Here is a 16,100-nt window from a genome sequence, read left to right as displayed (position 1 = left end):
CCTGACTGCGGCCACATCCACCCCATACATTTAAATCCCAGTGATAGCACTTAAAACAGTCATGACTTCCACCAAAGAATTCTGGGAGCTATAGTTTGTTACTGGAAAAGACCCTGATGTTGGGAAAGATGGAGGGCACAAGGAGAAGGGGATGACAGAGGACGAGGTGGTTGGATAGTGTTCTCGAGGCTACCAGCATGAATTTGACCAAACTGCAGGAGGCAGTGGAAGACAGGAGTGCCTGGAGTGCTCTGGTCCATGGAGTCACGAAGAGTTAGACACGACTAAATGACTAAACAAGAACACCAACATAGTTTGTTAAGGGTGCTGAGGGCTGTTAGGATAGTTCCCTCTTGGAACTACAACTCCAAGAGTAGTTTAACAGCCAATCTCTTTTCACATGGAACTAGTGCCAAGCTGACACCATCACCAAGCAGGCTCTGTCTCAGGCGCAGAAGTCCATCGACTGGGTGCTGGACATCCAGTCCAAAGAGGAGGAGGAGGACCTCAAAGCAGCGCATGGTGGAAGCACCCCGTCCCAACTGAGAGAGGCAGGTAGGTGGAGCATGGAGTGTGGGGAGGACTCTCCTCAAACCCCCCTAAGCCCTTTACTGAGGTATCCAGGCAAGGCTGGCAGCTGAGGAAATCACCCACCACCACCACCCCCACGCCTTGTCCTCACCCTCCGGTGGTTGCGGTGAACAGGGGTGGTGGTGTCAAGCGAGTAGGGTCTCTCCACCTGCCCTGACTGGTGTGGCCAGTCTTCTTCTTTGCCTTGGGGGTTATTTGGTTTTATATTCTTCTCCACCCCACTCCCAAATCAGCGTATCTTGAGGGCTTCCAAGTGGCAGATTGAAGTGCTTGCTTGGTTATGTATACAGTGGTACCTTGGGTTAAGTACTTAATTCATTCCAGAGGTCCGTTCTTAACCTGAAACTGTTCTTAACCTGAAGCACCACTTTAGCTAATGGGGCCTCCTGTTGCTGCCATGCTGCCGGACCACGATTTCTGTTCTCATCCTGAAGCAAAGTTCTTAACCTGAAGCACTATTTCTGGGTTAGCAGAGTCTGTAACCTGAAGCATATGTAACTTGAAGCGTATGTAACCTGAGGTACCACTGTATGTTGCTAGCTGTTTAGAATAAATTGTTAATCTACTCACTCACTTGTGTTTTGTATTACTTCTGAATCTCATTTAAAAGAGCCACTTTGCATTTGGCAAGACAATATTATAAATGCTGTATTGTTTGTTAATCATATAATATGACTTTGGTTATCATTGTTACGTTCAGTTTATTTTTAATTGCTGCTTTGTTAATGGTGTTTTGTAGATTGTAATTGTTTTGCTGACAATTTGTTGATTATTTTATATGATTTACGCTGTATTTATGATGTCCCTTTATGTTTAATTATGTTACTGCTATTTCATAGAATCGTAGAATTGTAGAGTTGAAAGGATCATCTAGTCCAGCCCCCTGAATTTCAGGAATCTCAACTAAAGCATCTGTGACAAATGGCATCTGTGACAAATGAGAGTCATTTGAATGGAAAGCAGCATAGAAATACAATCAGTCAATCAATTAATCCATCAAAGGTCTGTAGGGGCATTTGTTCTCTCTACATTGACTCATCTCTATAGCTCAGTGTTTCCCAACCTTGTGCCTCCAGATGTTTTTGGCCTACAACTCCCATCATCCCTGACCACTGGTCTTGCTAGCTAGGGATGATGGGAGTTGTAGGCCAAAAACATCTGGAGGCACAAGGTTGGGAAACACTGCTATAGCTGGTCACCTTCTGATAGACCTTACAATAATATAGTCAGCTCCCCTTTCTGGTCAGAAAGTTATTTCCCCCTATTTCACTGGAGAAAACTGACCAAAGTCTGAAAATGGTAGGGGCCATGGAACTTTTATAGACCAATCACTTCCTTTTTTTATTTCCCAGGCACACTATTTGGCTAATTCCAAAAGGAAGGTCTCTGGTGTAAGAATGGTATTCAAGCTACAAAAAACACAGTGTAGAAACACTTGTTCCCGCTTTTCAAAGCACAGCCCTGGAGTGTGATCTCCTCTGATCATTTGGAAAGAAACTTTGTCTGCAATTTTTCAAAGAAGCCCTCATTGATTGACTGTAATATTTATAATGCAGAACGTGCATGTTTTGCAGCTTGAGCCCAGAGGAAATATGAACTTCAATGAGACTGTTGCTTTAAGGTATTTAGTAAATTATTTTCAGCTATAAAAGAGAGGTGTACACAGGCACGGGCTTTGCACAGCCGACTCACCCAGCCTGCCTTGAAAATATTGGGCCACGGTGACTATTTTGCTCATGATACTCTGCGGGTAAATTGACAATTCAAAATGAAAGTTAATCAGAGGGCAACAAATCTGGACAAGGTCAGCCATGCGGAAAATTGGTAAGGCACAAATACTTGGCCTGGTTTTTTATTATTATTAGGAAGTCGGTTCTCTCTGATACAATTTGTTTCTGTCGAGAAAATGGAAGAGTGTGTTCGCCGATCACACATGTTCATTTAGGAGGCATTGATACAAACGTTCACATTTATGTTTTACTTGATGAGATCCACAGTAGCTCAGTGTGTGGGTTAAACACACACACAGTAAAAATGAACAAAAGGTGAGCTTGCTCCGGAAAGGAAACTGGAGCCGTTATATTGTAAGAAATTGCAACCGACGATCCTAGAATCCTAAATCTGAGTACGATGCAGACAAAATAAGATACATCTGAATCTGCAGATTATGAGTTCATTTCTTTCTTTTCTTTGCTTCTATTGTGTTGTTTTTTTAAAATGTTGCTGGTTTGTTGTTTGTACTTTAAAGTGTTTTGTTTTTTATTTAAAAGGCATCCTAATCTTCCCTGAGTGGGCATTTCCCTTAAAAAGGTTATATGAAAATTCTAACATAAATGCATGCGTTCTCTCTCTCTCTCTCTCTCTCTCTCTCTCACACACACACACACACACAAACCCTAAGCACAACTACTAGGAAGCAAACCTTATTGAACTCAAAGATTTACTTCTGGGTCCAGGGCTGTGCTTCAAATTCCATTGATATCAATGGGATAGCAGAACTCATTGGGCCTTTGAATGAATCACCCAATTGTTGATCAGCAATGTATGGAGGGGAAGAGTCAGTATTAAAAAAATAATAATTCAAGGATACACGGATACACACACACACACACACACACACACACACACAGCCGGCAGCTTACACACATTTAACTTTTGTAATAATAATAATGATGATGATGATGATGATGATGGATGGGTATCTGGGGGAAAAGACATTGGCAGTCCCACTCACCATTTCACCCAATGTGTTTTGACTATACACAATTTCGGCTTTGGCACGATCCTCATAAGGTAATTCCTGCATAAGTTGCAGGCTTCCTGTACACATATATACAGTGGTACCTCGGGTTACATATGCTTCAGGTTACATATGCTTCAGGTTACACACTCCACTAACCCAGAAATAGTGCTTCAGGTTAAGAACTTTGCTTCAGGATAAGAACAGAAATTGGGCTCCGGCGGCGCGGCAGCAGCAGGAGGCCCCATTAGCTAAAGTGGTGCTCCAGGTTAAGAACAGTTTCAGGTTAAGAACGGACCTCCGGAACAAATTAAGTACTTAACCCGAGGTACCACTGTATGAACAGTTTGATTGCAGAGGCTTGGAGGGCCCCAAAAAGCTTTTGGCATTGCAGCATCACAAGAGGTGAACCAATGAAAGCAGTCAGTATAGTCAGACGCTCACAATTTCGCACATACGTTTTATGCAAACCATTATGTTTTACATTACTCTCAAAAGTCAACTGCATGATGAAATAGCTTACAAATTAAATATGTTTTGAGGATCTGTGTTTCTGTATGCTTATAATCAAATTATTTTAAAAAATGTGTACCACTTCTACTGCAGCGAAGAATGCGGGTCTGTCCTTATCTGGACGGGGTGATGCTTAGTGTTTTCTATGGGTTTAATCATTTATACTGTGCTCCTTCTTTGCAAACAAAAGGCAAAAAAAAGAAAGAATTGCTTTGTATTAATCTCTCTTAGTTTTCAGGGATATACATTTTTTCTTATCAAGCATTCCGGCTTTTGCCTGGGGTGAAGAATTGTGTGATGAATTCATTTTTGTTTTATTTTCTTTATAAAGCAGTGCTCACCCTACAGCGCAAATCAGCATCCCTGGATTGCCACAAGTGGGCTCATTTGAATTTTATCATCGATCTTGTCTGCCCAGTGACTCACTATGGTGTTATTTAATTCCTAGTGTGCTACTACTGTATGCCCCAATGTGAATCTCTTGCTCCCTCAACACTGCAGCATACTTTTATTCCTCCCTAACGACTGAACTTAGAGTAAAATACTAGGCTACACAACATCAAAATACTAAACAGCCATTTTGCAAGTACGTAAATCGGCTTGTTTTGGAGGCATGGATAAAATGAAACCGGTGTAGCCAGAGCTATGTGTTTGTGGAGCCATGTGGCGTGGTACTATTTATTTATTTGTGGCATTTTTACCTTACCCATCAGCCCCCTCCCCCCCAAAAAGCAGGTTACAGAAGCCCACACTAAGACAGCCTTGCTCATAATTTAAAAATGCATGGCACATGAGGAAAAGTGAATAGGAGGGCAGAGGAAAAAGCACAAGTTGTTCAGGTTTCAAGTCTTAAAATATGGTTATATAGTGGTACCTTGGGTTAAGAACTTAATTCGTTCTAGAGGTCCGTTCTTAACCTGAAACTGTTCTTAACCTGAGGTATCACTTTAGCTAATGGGACCTCCTGCTGCCACTGTGCAGCTGCCGTGCGATTTCTGTTCTCATCCTGAAGCAAAGTTTTGGGTTAGCGGAGTCTGTAACCTGAAGCATATGTAACCTGAAGCGTCTGTAACCCGAGGTACCACTGTATAGCTTCTGGCTGTGTTGCCCTTAATTAAGAACAGACGTACTCTAAAGTACAGTGGTGCCTCGGGTTACATACACTTCAGGTTACATACGCTTCAGGTTACAGACTCCGCTAACCCAGAAATAGTGCTTCAGGTTAAGAACTTTGCTTCAGGATGAGTACAGAAATTGTGTTCCAGCAGCGCAGCGGCAGCAGGAGGCCCCATTAGCTAAAGTGGTGCTTCAGGTTAAGAACAGTTTCAGATTAAGAACGGACGTCCGGAACGAATGAAGTACTTAACCCGAGGTACCACTTTACTCTTTATGCTGTCAATTCATGTAGGGTTGTTCCTGTGTGCATCACAAGAGACTGGAAAGGCCTCTGCGTAGAAGAATGATTCAGCAACAGAGAAGCTATGGCTATCTACAACAGAGGCTCCTCATATTTTACATAGTTAATAAAGTTTATCTTACGTATATGGACATTTTGTATCCTGCTAGTTATGGATCTAAGAATAGCACACGGTATCAGAAATAGGTGCAAGTTGGACTGACTGCACTTAGCAACAAGGAAGGTGAAAAAGATACAAAAGACCAGGAAAAGAGGGAGATAAAGAGGGAAAAGATGGAGCAACTCAGAACTCCAGCACTTCTTACTCTCTTTGGAAATGCAGCAGAGAACTTGAAAAGGTTCAGACGAGAACTTAACCTCTTTATGAAAGCTGGTGGAGCTGCGAAGAAAACTGGTGAGCAAAAAGTAGCTATTCCCCCCAAAAAAAATAATAATAATAATATTGCTGTTTCAGAAGCATTAGATGTATTTAGCAGTTTGCCGCTCAGTGAAGAACAGCAAGTTTATTATGAGGCTGTGTTGCAGAGATTTCAGGAATATTGCACTCCTAAACTCAACCCTTGAGAGATGACAGTTTCATACGAGAGCGCAGAAGGATGGGAAAACATTTGAATCCTTTATTACACATCTTAGACTGTTAAGCAAGGCATTTAATTTGGGAGGACTTGCTGATTCACTCATTAGGGACCAAGTTGTTATTGGAAGTCAGGCTTCAGACCAAAGAGAAAGATTGCTCAAGGAATCTGCCTTAACTTTGAAAAAGGCACTCAGATTTGCCAAGCTGTGAAGCTGAACAAGGCCAGAATGCAAAGGAAAGCAGGAAAATGCACCATGGACAAGAGCAGACGGTTTGGGAACCAAAAGAGCATGCAAAATCAAAATAATGTTCCAATGTGAATTGTATGAGGAAAAGTCAGACTGAATCTGCAAAAGACTGTAGAAATGAATGTTCACGCTGTGGGAGCAGACATTTGTTGTTTAGTCGTTTAGTCGTGTCTGACTCTTCATGACCCCATGGACCAGAGCACGCCAGGCACTTCTGTGTTCCACTGCCTGCCACAGTTTGATCAAACTCATGCTGGTAGCTTCAAGAACACTGTCCAACCATCTCCTCCTCTGTCGTCCCCTTCTCCTTGCGCCCTCCATCTTTCCCAACATCAGGGTCTTTTCCAGGGAGTCTTCTCTTCTCATGAGGTGTCCAAAGTATTGGAGCCTCAGCTTCAGGATCTGTCCTTCCAGTGAGCACTCAGGGCTGATTTCCTTAAGAATGGAGAGGTTTGATCTTCTTGCAGTTCATGGGACTCTCAAGAGTCTCCTCCAGCACCATAATTCAAAAGCATCAATTCTTTGGCCTTCTTTATGGTCCAGCTCTCACTTCCATACATCACTACTGGGAAACCATAGCTTTTACTATACGGACCTTTGTTGGCAAGGTGATGTCTCTGCTTTTTAAGATGCTGTCTAGGTTTGTCATTGCTTTTCTCCCAAGAAGCAGGCGTCTTTTAATTTCGTGGCTGCTGTCACCATCTGCAGTGATCGGGAGCAGACATAGACCCAGACAATGTCCTGCATTTGGAAAGAGCTGCAACTTTCGCAAAACAAACAACAACAGAATGACTTTGCAAATGTTTGCAAGCCAGCACAGACTGGGCCCAGACAGAAACAAAGTATCAGCATTCTGCAGGGTGGAGAAAACATAAACACTTATTTGCAAAGAGAGGATTAAAGCGCAGGAGAAAACTTTTTATTTTAAGAAGTCTACAAGAGGCATCAGGATTCAGTGACTGAACAATTACTCTGAATACAAATTGAACTTTTGTTACTTAAAAATTGGATACTAGAGTGCAAGTAAATGTAGTATCTGAGGTGAAAGGCTTGGAGCGAAAGCCAAGCCACATAGAATACAACTTTAAAAATCCAGTTTAAAACTTACAGTTGAGAGCTTATACCAACTCAGGGAGTTTGTGAACTGGATGCTCAGGTAAACAACAAAACATTAAAGTTATTGTTTGTAGTTGTTGCTGGAAATTGGATACTTATATTAGGACTGAAAACATGTCGTACTTTAGTTCTTATTAAGAAGCTGTGCTGTGTGGAAGGACAGGGTCACATGAACACTGAAGATCAGTTTTTAATGATGTCTTTATTGACATTGGCAAGCTTTCAGCAGAATATAAAACAGAACTGATTGACCCCTGTATTCCAGTTGTACATGCACCCAGAAATGTCCTGCTGGCTCTTAGAGATAAAGCTAAAAGAGGAACTAGGTAGACTAATCGAACTTGACATTATAGAGAAAGTTGAAGCACGTGCAGAATGGGTTAATTCTGAAGTTGAGAAAAAAGATGGGTCCCTATGGCTGTGTCTGGATCCTAAAGAACTGAACAAATATGTTAAAAGAGAACATTTTCCAATACTCACTAAAGAGAAGATCTTTGGTCAAACATATTTTTCACCTTTGCATGCATCTTCTGGATTTTGGCAGGTGCTCTATAACAAAGTAGCAAATGACTTTGCACTTTCAATACCCCTTTTGATAAGTTTTGCTTTACTAGATTTCCTTTTGGACTTTGTTCTGCCCCCAAAGTCTTTAATAGAAAGATACAACAAATCTTTGGAAACTACTAAAGCGTATATTGATGATGTTGTGATATGAGGTTGTGAAGTTAACCCACATTCCATCTTATTCACACGTTGCTAGTCATTGCTTTCAAAGATAAAATGAAACACACAGGAGAGACATTGGGGAAGTGGGAAAAAGGCTTATAACTTATACTAACTTCAAACTCACAGGGATGGCTATGGATCCTAAGCTTACATCATGAGAGGTAGTTTCATGGCTGCCTTGTGCAGTAGGCAGGGGGAGAGAGGCTGCACACAGGAGGAAGGAGTGGAGATTGGGGGTTTATTTAGGGTTTCCATATATCAAGAGGTAAAAATCAGGAGAAAAAATGTTGTTGGGCCCCCCAGCTGCCAACTGCTGCCCGCACGGAGCCTGAACCTAAACCTTAGTCGCCCCAGAATTTCCTGGATGTATGGCAACCCTAGGTTTCATGGGAAACTGTACAGTCATGCCTTGGTTTTCAAACAGCTTAGCTCCTGAACGTTTTGGCTCCCAAACATCACAAAACCGAAAGCAACTGTTCCGGTCTGTGAACTATTTTTGGAAGCTGAACATCTGCCAGGGCTTCTGCAGCTTCTGATTGGCTGCAGGAGCTTCTTACAGCCAATCAGAAGCTGCAATTTGGTTTTCAAACATTTTGGAAGTCAAACGGACTTTCAGAACAGATTCCGTTCAACTTCCAAGGTGCAACTGTACTTTCATTGACTATCAGTTAATCTCAACCCTGCCTTCTACTGACTGGAGACATGCAAGGTTGCATTTACCCAATGGGACTTACCCTTGAGTAGACAGGAATAGGATTGTATTATCATTCCAAAATTACTCTTTCACCTTATTCCAAGCCCTACTGAGAACAATAAGAAAAGAGGAGTCGACTGCCCTCCCTTGAATTTGGGCAATGAATAAGCTATAGCTCAAGCCTTTCACACTCAATTTCCTTTGAAGTGTTGCAGCCCACACTGTTTTCCAAATGGAACTCCACAGGCAAAGCAACCCTTTTCACTGCTTAATTGAGGCAACTTATGAAGTCTTCTGTTCCATCTGCTTTTGCTTGCAGGATTTGAACATATTATCATAATGAGGCTCCCAGGCCTTGCAAAAGACCCATTTACAAATGTATCCTTAGGAGTGGGCTGGATCAAATGCAACATCCAGTGGTCCAGAGACAACAGTCTTAGCATCATGAGATAATGCAAATGGTTTTGAGGACAGGCTGGTGAACTTCATTCAGCTTAATGAAGATCCCCACTGTGTTGCTTTCCTTCTTCTTCTTGCACTGCAAGAGAATTGATAGAGGAGAGAGAAATCAGCCCGTCCTCGCATGGGCTTTAGCGAAGAATTTGACCCGACCTCTCATTAGTGTGTTGTCTGCCAGAACACTGTGTTTCCTTTGCAAGAGACAGGTGATGCTGTTTATTCTTTTTCTGCTGACGAGCTTGAGAGCTAAACTAAACAAATGATTTATTATCTACGGATTCATAAAGAGAAAGATGTTTTCTTATGAGCTTTCAAAAGCAGTTGCAACTAAGAACTCGGCTACACTTAAGAAGCAAGTATCAATTTATCACATGCAGAGATTTATGCCAATTAGCAGTGTGTGTGGAAGAGGACTCATGTATGGCTAATTGGCAGATTTGGGGACCAACAGGAGCTTGGTGGGAGAGCAGGAGAGACAGAAGTTGCTGGAAACCAGGAGGGCCGAGAGCTCTTGTGCTTGGGTACCACTTGTGGGTTTCCCACATGGTGATGACTGTAAGAGCAGGATGGGCCCGTGGCCTGATCCAGCAGGCTCTTTTTATGTCATCATCATCATCATCATCATCATCATCATCATCATAATTTATTATTTATACCTCACCCATCTGGCTGGGCTTCCCCAGCCACTCTGGGCGGCTTCCAACAAAATACAAAAATACTGTAATACATCAAACATTAAAAGCTTCCCTAAACAGGGCTGCCTTCAGATGTCTTCTAAAAGTCTGGTAGTTGTTGTTCTCTTTGACATCTGGTGGGAGGGCATTCCACAGGGCGGGTGCCACTACCAAGAAGGCCCTCTGCCTGGTTCCCTGTACCTTGGCTTCTCACAATGAGGGAACCGCCAGAAGGCCCTCGGCACTGAACCTCAGTGTCTGGGTAGAACAATGGGGTGGAGACGCTCCTTTAGATATACTGCACGCTTTGTAGGCAACAGGTCCTTTGTTTAGACTCAATGCAACATAACAAGCTATATCCTTGGACAGCTGCCAATCAAAGTATGCATCACTGTGGAAGTGGCTTACTGGGTGGGCTTGAGCCACTCGTCTGAACCACTGAGCCTCTTGGGCTTGCCAATCGGAAGGTCAGTGGTTTGAATCCCCGCAATGGTGTGAGCTCTCATTGCTCTGCCCCAGCTCCTGCCAACCTAGCAGTTTGAAAGAACACCAGTGCAAGTAGATAAATAGGCACCGCTGCAGCAGGAAGGTGAATGGCATTTCCGTGCACTCTGGTTTCCGTCACGGTGTCCCGTTGCACCAGAAGCAGTTTAGTCATGCTGGCCACATGACCCAGAAAAGCAGGAGGTGCAAGGTAGTGGGGAAATCATGATGCAAAGACATGGATGCCTGTATGAGAGGCAGGTCAGGGTAGTTTTTCTCAGGGTGGGGCACTGAAGAAGAGGAAACTCCCCCAGGTGGGAAGTGGGAGAATTCAACTCTCTGTATGTGTGAAGATCAAGATAAAAGGGTGACCAAGGGCTACTGCAATATATTTATAACTTTCTGTCTCATGAGGCTCATATAAGGATTATTAATGTGTTTTGTTTTCTTTTTCTCTTTTTTCTGTTTGATTTATTATTTTCTATTAGTCACTTTAGTTGGAATTTTATGGTGTATAAGGTTGAAAACATTTAATAAAATTGATTTTTTTTAAGGCGCAGGTGGAGCTAATCTGCCAGTCCTGCTGGTATGTCTGTCCCCTGCCAACTACCCTGCTGCCTCATCATTCTCCCACCCATTAAGCAACAGTGACCCACCTGCTGGAAAGCTAGCAAAGGGGCGCCACCCCAACCAGTGGTAAAAATGAAAATATGAAAGCTAGGAGCTCAATGGCACCTTAAACCTAGGTTATGGGCGCAACAACGGAATGTCTAGGCATGCATTTTTATAACAAGAATACAAGGCTGAAAATGAATGAACTGCAGTTAAAATATTATGTTCATTTTTCACATGGCCTAGTCCTTCTCCTGCCCACCCCCCTAATATTCTTAAGAGGGTCTCTTCTCCAGTTTTCAGAGAGTAGCTGGAAGTGGGGAGGCAGAAAAAGGTCCTCCTTTCCTTCCACTCTGCAGTTTTAATCTGAAATCTAAGATGCAGTACTGCACCTGGAGCTCAGAAACTGTTTGTGCTAATGAAATTCCCTGTCGCAAAATGTGCCTAGAACAATGGGAATTTCGAACACTGACCCCAACCCAGGAAGCTGTCTCTTCATCAACTGCAGTCTGACATGGCATAACGCTGGTTCATATGTTCATTTTAATGTGTGCATGAGATTGTTTTCAATGCTAACCTTGCTCAGACTAGAGACATTGAAGTTAATAAACATTACTGCCTTAGGTTCATCCATGTAAATAAGTCTACTTTGAGTGGGGCTAGCATGGGGTGGAACTGAGTGACCTACTCTTCCAACTGTTTTGCGTGAGCAAGCATTGAAGCTTGCCAAATGGAATGATTCCCCTCTCCTCCTCTGAGTTCTCTTCGATGGCAGTGGTGGAGGGTGTTAGGATCATCCTACTCGCGTGTAGGATGCCGGCAGAGACACATGCCCGACCGGCATGTTCTCTCCCTCCTGGTCGGTCATTCAGGAGCTTAAAAAGCTTTCTCCAGCCCGAACATCACAGCGACTGATACCAAGAAGCATCAGCACACTTAGGGAACCTGCCGAGTATTGGCAGTTCGTGTAACAGACTCAATAGCTCAGCATATCGGCTAAACTACTTTATTTACATGTAAATATTTAAATAAATTTTCTCATCAGACAGCAAAGAGAGAGAACAAAGGACAATAGTCCTACATCACGGAAACACAGTAATCCAAACATCCTGTCTCCGTCACTTCCCACTATGTGGAATGAAAACATACACCGTCATGTGATAGAAAACAATCCCATGACTGCAAGCATGGAACAAGAAACCTAACAGAGGGATGAGGGCACAGGGGAATGGAAAGGGGAAAAGCCCCATGGTGCAAGCTGATGTCCTTGTGTAGGGCTTCTGCCAACAGGATGGGTTAGGTGAATCCCACCCATGGTGAATAATTTCATTTATCTTATCTGGGGCTGGTACCAAGGTTCACAATCGATGGGGAAGTGCAGATGGCCCACATGCCAGCTGGAGGTCCATTGGCAAGATCCCCCTGGCAGTGAGGAGTTAGACTCACTGAGGGAGGGGGAGCCATGGAGGGCATCTTGCCTAAATACTCTCCAAACTCTGGGACCAACACTTCTGCCAGTTTCCCCATTATGTCTTTGAAAGGCAAGGTGAGTCATTTTTAGCTAGGTAGCCAGATTCAGGGTCCAGTTAGGGGTCTTTGACATACTATTGAGAATGAGAACATGTGTGTGTGATACTTTTATCCACAAAAGAAAGTGCCGCTCCTCCAGCTCTCTAGTATGGAAATCATGCGAATTAAAGGGCTATCACTTTATAACCTGGCAAATTATGAACAGTCCTGTCGTTCACTCTGTCACTAGGGCAAAATAAGTTAGATCCTCTAGGGGATTTAAAGCACTTTGGAGGCATTGCTTTACTTTAGCAATTAAATATAGACTTGGAAACACAGATCCCCAATGCCTAATAGTACAGGTCACTATTGCCTAATGGTGATTATAGCTGCTTTTCCTGTTTTCAGAATGCCACAGTGCATCGTAATCATCATTGTATCATTATTCGTGTCTGCTACCTGTAGAAGCCCCTTTGTGCAGACACATCCTTTTAAAGTTGAAGGCTGATGTTTGTTCAGACATACAATTCTGAGTTTACAGAGACAATAAGGACCAACTCCATTCCATGTCAATTTCCCTGCTTACTATATTCAGAGTTCTTGAAAATGATGGCCACGGTAGGTAGGGGTGATAGCCACTCAACAAGCAACACAATTATGGGGAAGAGCTGCAACAGACACTTTGCATCCAGTTTCAAAGGGGAATTAAACAGCATCTGTGCCATGTCCAAATTGCAAGATGGTGCAACCCTAAAAAGGAAAGAAAAAATGAGCTCCCTGTCTGTGAAAAATCTGTTAGAATATGCCTTCTGCCCATAATAGATTCTTAATACTTTTTTCTGTCATTAATAATCCCCACCATTATATTTAACAGTGAATTCGTTCCTTAAGGATAAAAAGTAATATTTTATAGCTGTGGAGAAATATCATTATCTGTGCTCTGAAAGATGGGCAAAATACCAAGGTCATTTGTACCATTTGTACCAAAGTCACTAGTAGGTTTGTCATTTTTGAAACACCATATGCAACTTAGTATATCTGGGGCAACAAAAAATGTATATGATATTGGGAAATGTACAGTGTCTTCAAAGCCTTTGATTGGAGTGTGTGTGTGTGTGTGTGTGTGTGTGTGTGTGTGAGAGAGAGAGAGAGAGAGAGAGAGAGAGAGAGAGAGAGAGAAATTCAGAGGTCATTTGCAAATCATCTAGAGGAGCACTGTTATTTTGACATCATGTTAATAATACCCAACTGGCCTCCATTAGAAGTTGGGCATTCAGTATCAGCCTTCTCATGCTGTCAAATAGTCTTCCAGCAGAGGTTCGGTAGGCATCCTCGCTTAGATTTTTAGAAAGCTAGATACAGGTAGGTAGCCGTGTTGGTCTGCCGTAGTCAAAACAATTTTTTTTAAATCCTTCCAGTAGCACCTTAGAGACCAACTAAGTTTGTTATTGGTATGAGCTTTCGTGTGCATGCACACTTCTTCAGATACACTGAAACGGAAGTCACGGTACCCTTATATATAGTGAGAGGGTGTGGAGGGGTATTATTCAGAAGGGTGGTGGGAATGGGTGATTGACTGATAGGTGTGGAAAACCTGTTGATGGCTGTTAATGACTGCAATTGGTCTTACAGGAAAAAGCAAGGGGTGAGATGGCTAAAAATAGCTTTATCATGTATAATGAGATAATCCAATGTCTCTATTCAGACCAGGTCCCTCCATGGTTTTAAGTTTGGTAATAATTCAGAAATTCAGCAACTTCTCTTTCCAGTCTATTTCTGAAATTCTTTTGTAATAAGACAGTGACTTTGAGATCTTGTATAGAATGCCCTGGGAGATTGAAGTGTTCTCCTACTGGTTTCTCTGTCTAGATTTTTAGATGTCTCTTGAAAACCTTCTTATGCCAACAGGCCTATGCAGGAGTCTTGAAGATTTTGGGGGACTGTTCGGTTGTTTGAATGATTCTATTGTACTGTTTTTAACACTGTTTTCTTGTGGTGCGTCATCCCAATACTGCAGTATATACTTTTATAAAGAAAAAAATGGCACCTTCCAGATGTTGTTGAACAGAATGCCATCATTCCAGATCACCAGCCTGGGAGACTAGAGCTGATGGGAGTTGTAGTCCTAAACATCTGGAATGGGGCCACATTGACTATCCTTGGTGTAATGAGTCTGAAACCGACAGGAATCCTGACAGCTCACTGATAACATTTATCAGTGTCAAATGAGGGTGAGAAGAAAGGAATCTTGCATTGCTCTCTGTTCTCGTATGAAGTTGAACAAAATGCTGTGTGTGTGTGTGTGTGTGTGTGTGTGTGTATGTGTGTGTGTGTTATCAAGCAGCCAATCTGCTTTTAATTCTTTTAAGAATAGTGTTTTATAACTCACTTTGGTGATATAAATTTGCAAATATTTTCTTTTGTATTTCACAAAACTTTCTTGAGTTGGTGGGACAGAAATCTCTTTGTGGGCTCTGTAGCATGAATCTTGGAAGGATGTGCTAAGACCGCTGTCCCACACATCTAGTGTTCTTTGCTATCATGTAGTGACAGATGATAGCTGGAGGAAGCGGAGCAACAAATACATTTAACGCCCTTCTGATCACAGTAAGCATGTTGCAACAGAAGCCAAAGTAATTAGACCTGTTGTTCTGAAGGGGCTCTTTTTCCACTCTTCCAACTGGTCTGGTGGAATGGAAGGAGATAGTACTGAGGAGCACGAAGCCCTTAATGGATTAGGCAGTTCTACAAATCTGCAAGGATTTTAGAAGGGGGGGAAATAGTTTACAAAAAAGAAGAAGAATGTTTGAAATAAACATCCAAGCTAACAGGAAATAAAGAAAAAGGACAGATATTGGATGTGTTCTTTTATGGAGGGCTGATCCTAGATTTAAAAAGCTCCTTGTTCACAGTTAGTTGGTCTGATCCAACCATATCAAATACCCTCAGGTTCAAGACAGCAAGACAGTTCTCCAGTGGTTGCAGCACAGATTGCTCTGAGTAGGGGATGGGGAGAAAATCAATCCAGTTAGCACGGAAAGGCAAATCTATCAAATTTGCACTTTCTGAAATAATATGGTGACTGAAGCATGGCCATCCTTCAAATTTCCCTCAGTTTTGAAATGCAAGTCTCCAACCAATGTTTACCAAAAATAAATAAATAAATAAATAAAAATGGAATGCATAGATTAGGGGGAAGTGTGCATAAAAATCAGCATCTTAAAAAGCAGAGACATCACCTTACCAACAAACGGCCGTATAGTTTAAGCCATGGTTTTCCCAGTAGTGATGTATGGAAGTGAGAGCTGGACCATAAAGAAGGCTGATCACTGAAGAATTGATGCTTTTGAATTATGGTGCTGGAGGAGACTCTTGAGAGTCCCATGGACTGCAAGAAGATCAAACGTATCCATTCTTCAGGAAATCAGCCCTGAGTGCTCACTGGAAGGACAGATCGTGAAGCTGAGGCTCCAATACTTTGGCCACCTCATGAGAAGAAAAAACTCCCTGGAAAAGAAGGGGATGGCAGAGGATGAGATGGTTGGATAGTGTTCTTGAAGCTACCAGCATGAGTTTGACCAAACTGCGGGAGGCAGTGTAAGACAGGAGTGCCTGGCGTGCTCTGGTCCATGGGGTCACAAAGAGTCGGACACGGCTAAACAACTAAACAACAAATGTGCATAAAAATTAATGCATTGGTGAAAATAACCTTAAACATGCATTGTATGTGGGTGAATGGCT

General features: G+C 42.5%; 1 long non-coding RNA gene across 1 annotated transcript in view; it reads left to right on the top strand.

Moving 5' to 3' along the window:
• LOC310847278 overlaps positions 1-15,840 on the top strand; it is a 220,741-nt gene extending 204,901 nt beyond the window's left edge. The window contains exon 3 of the long non-coding RNA XR_014565755.1: positions 15,755-15,840. This is a non-coding gene — a long non-coding RNA (uncharacterized lncRNA). The remainder of the gene's footprint in view (positions 1-15,754) is intronic.
• Positions 15,841-16,100: the final 260 nt, after the last annotated feature.

The sequence above is a fragment of the Podarcis gaigeae genome (assembly GCF_964106915.1).
Source record: "Podarcis gaigeae genome assembly, chromosome: 6".
NCBI lineage: Eukaryota > Metazoa > Chordata > Lepidosauria > Squamata > Lacertidae > Podarcis > Podarcis gaigeae.
Note: the sequence above shows the minus strand (reverse complement) of the source record. Positions and strands in the feature narration are given on the sequence as shown.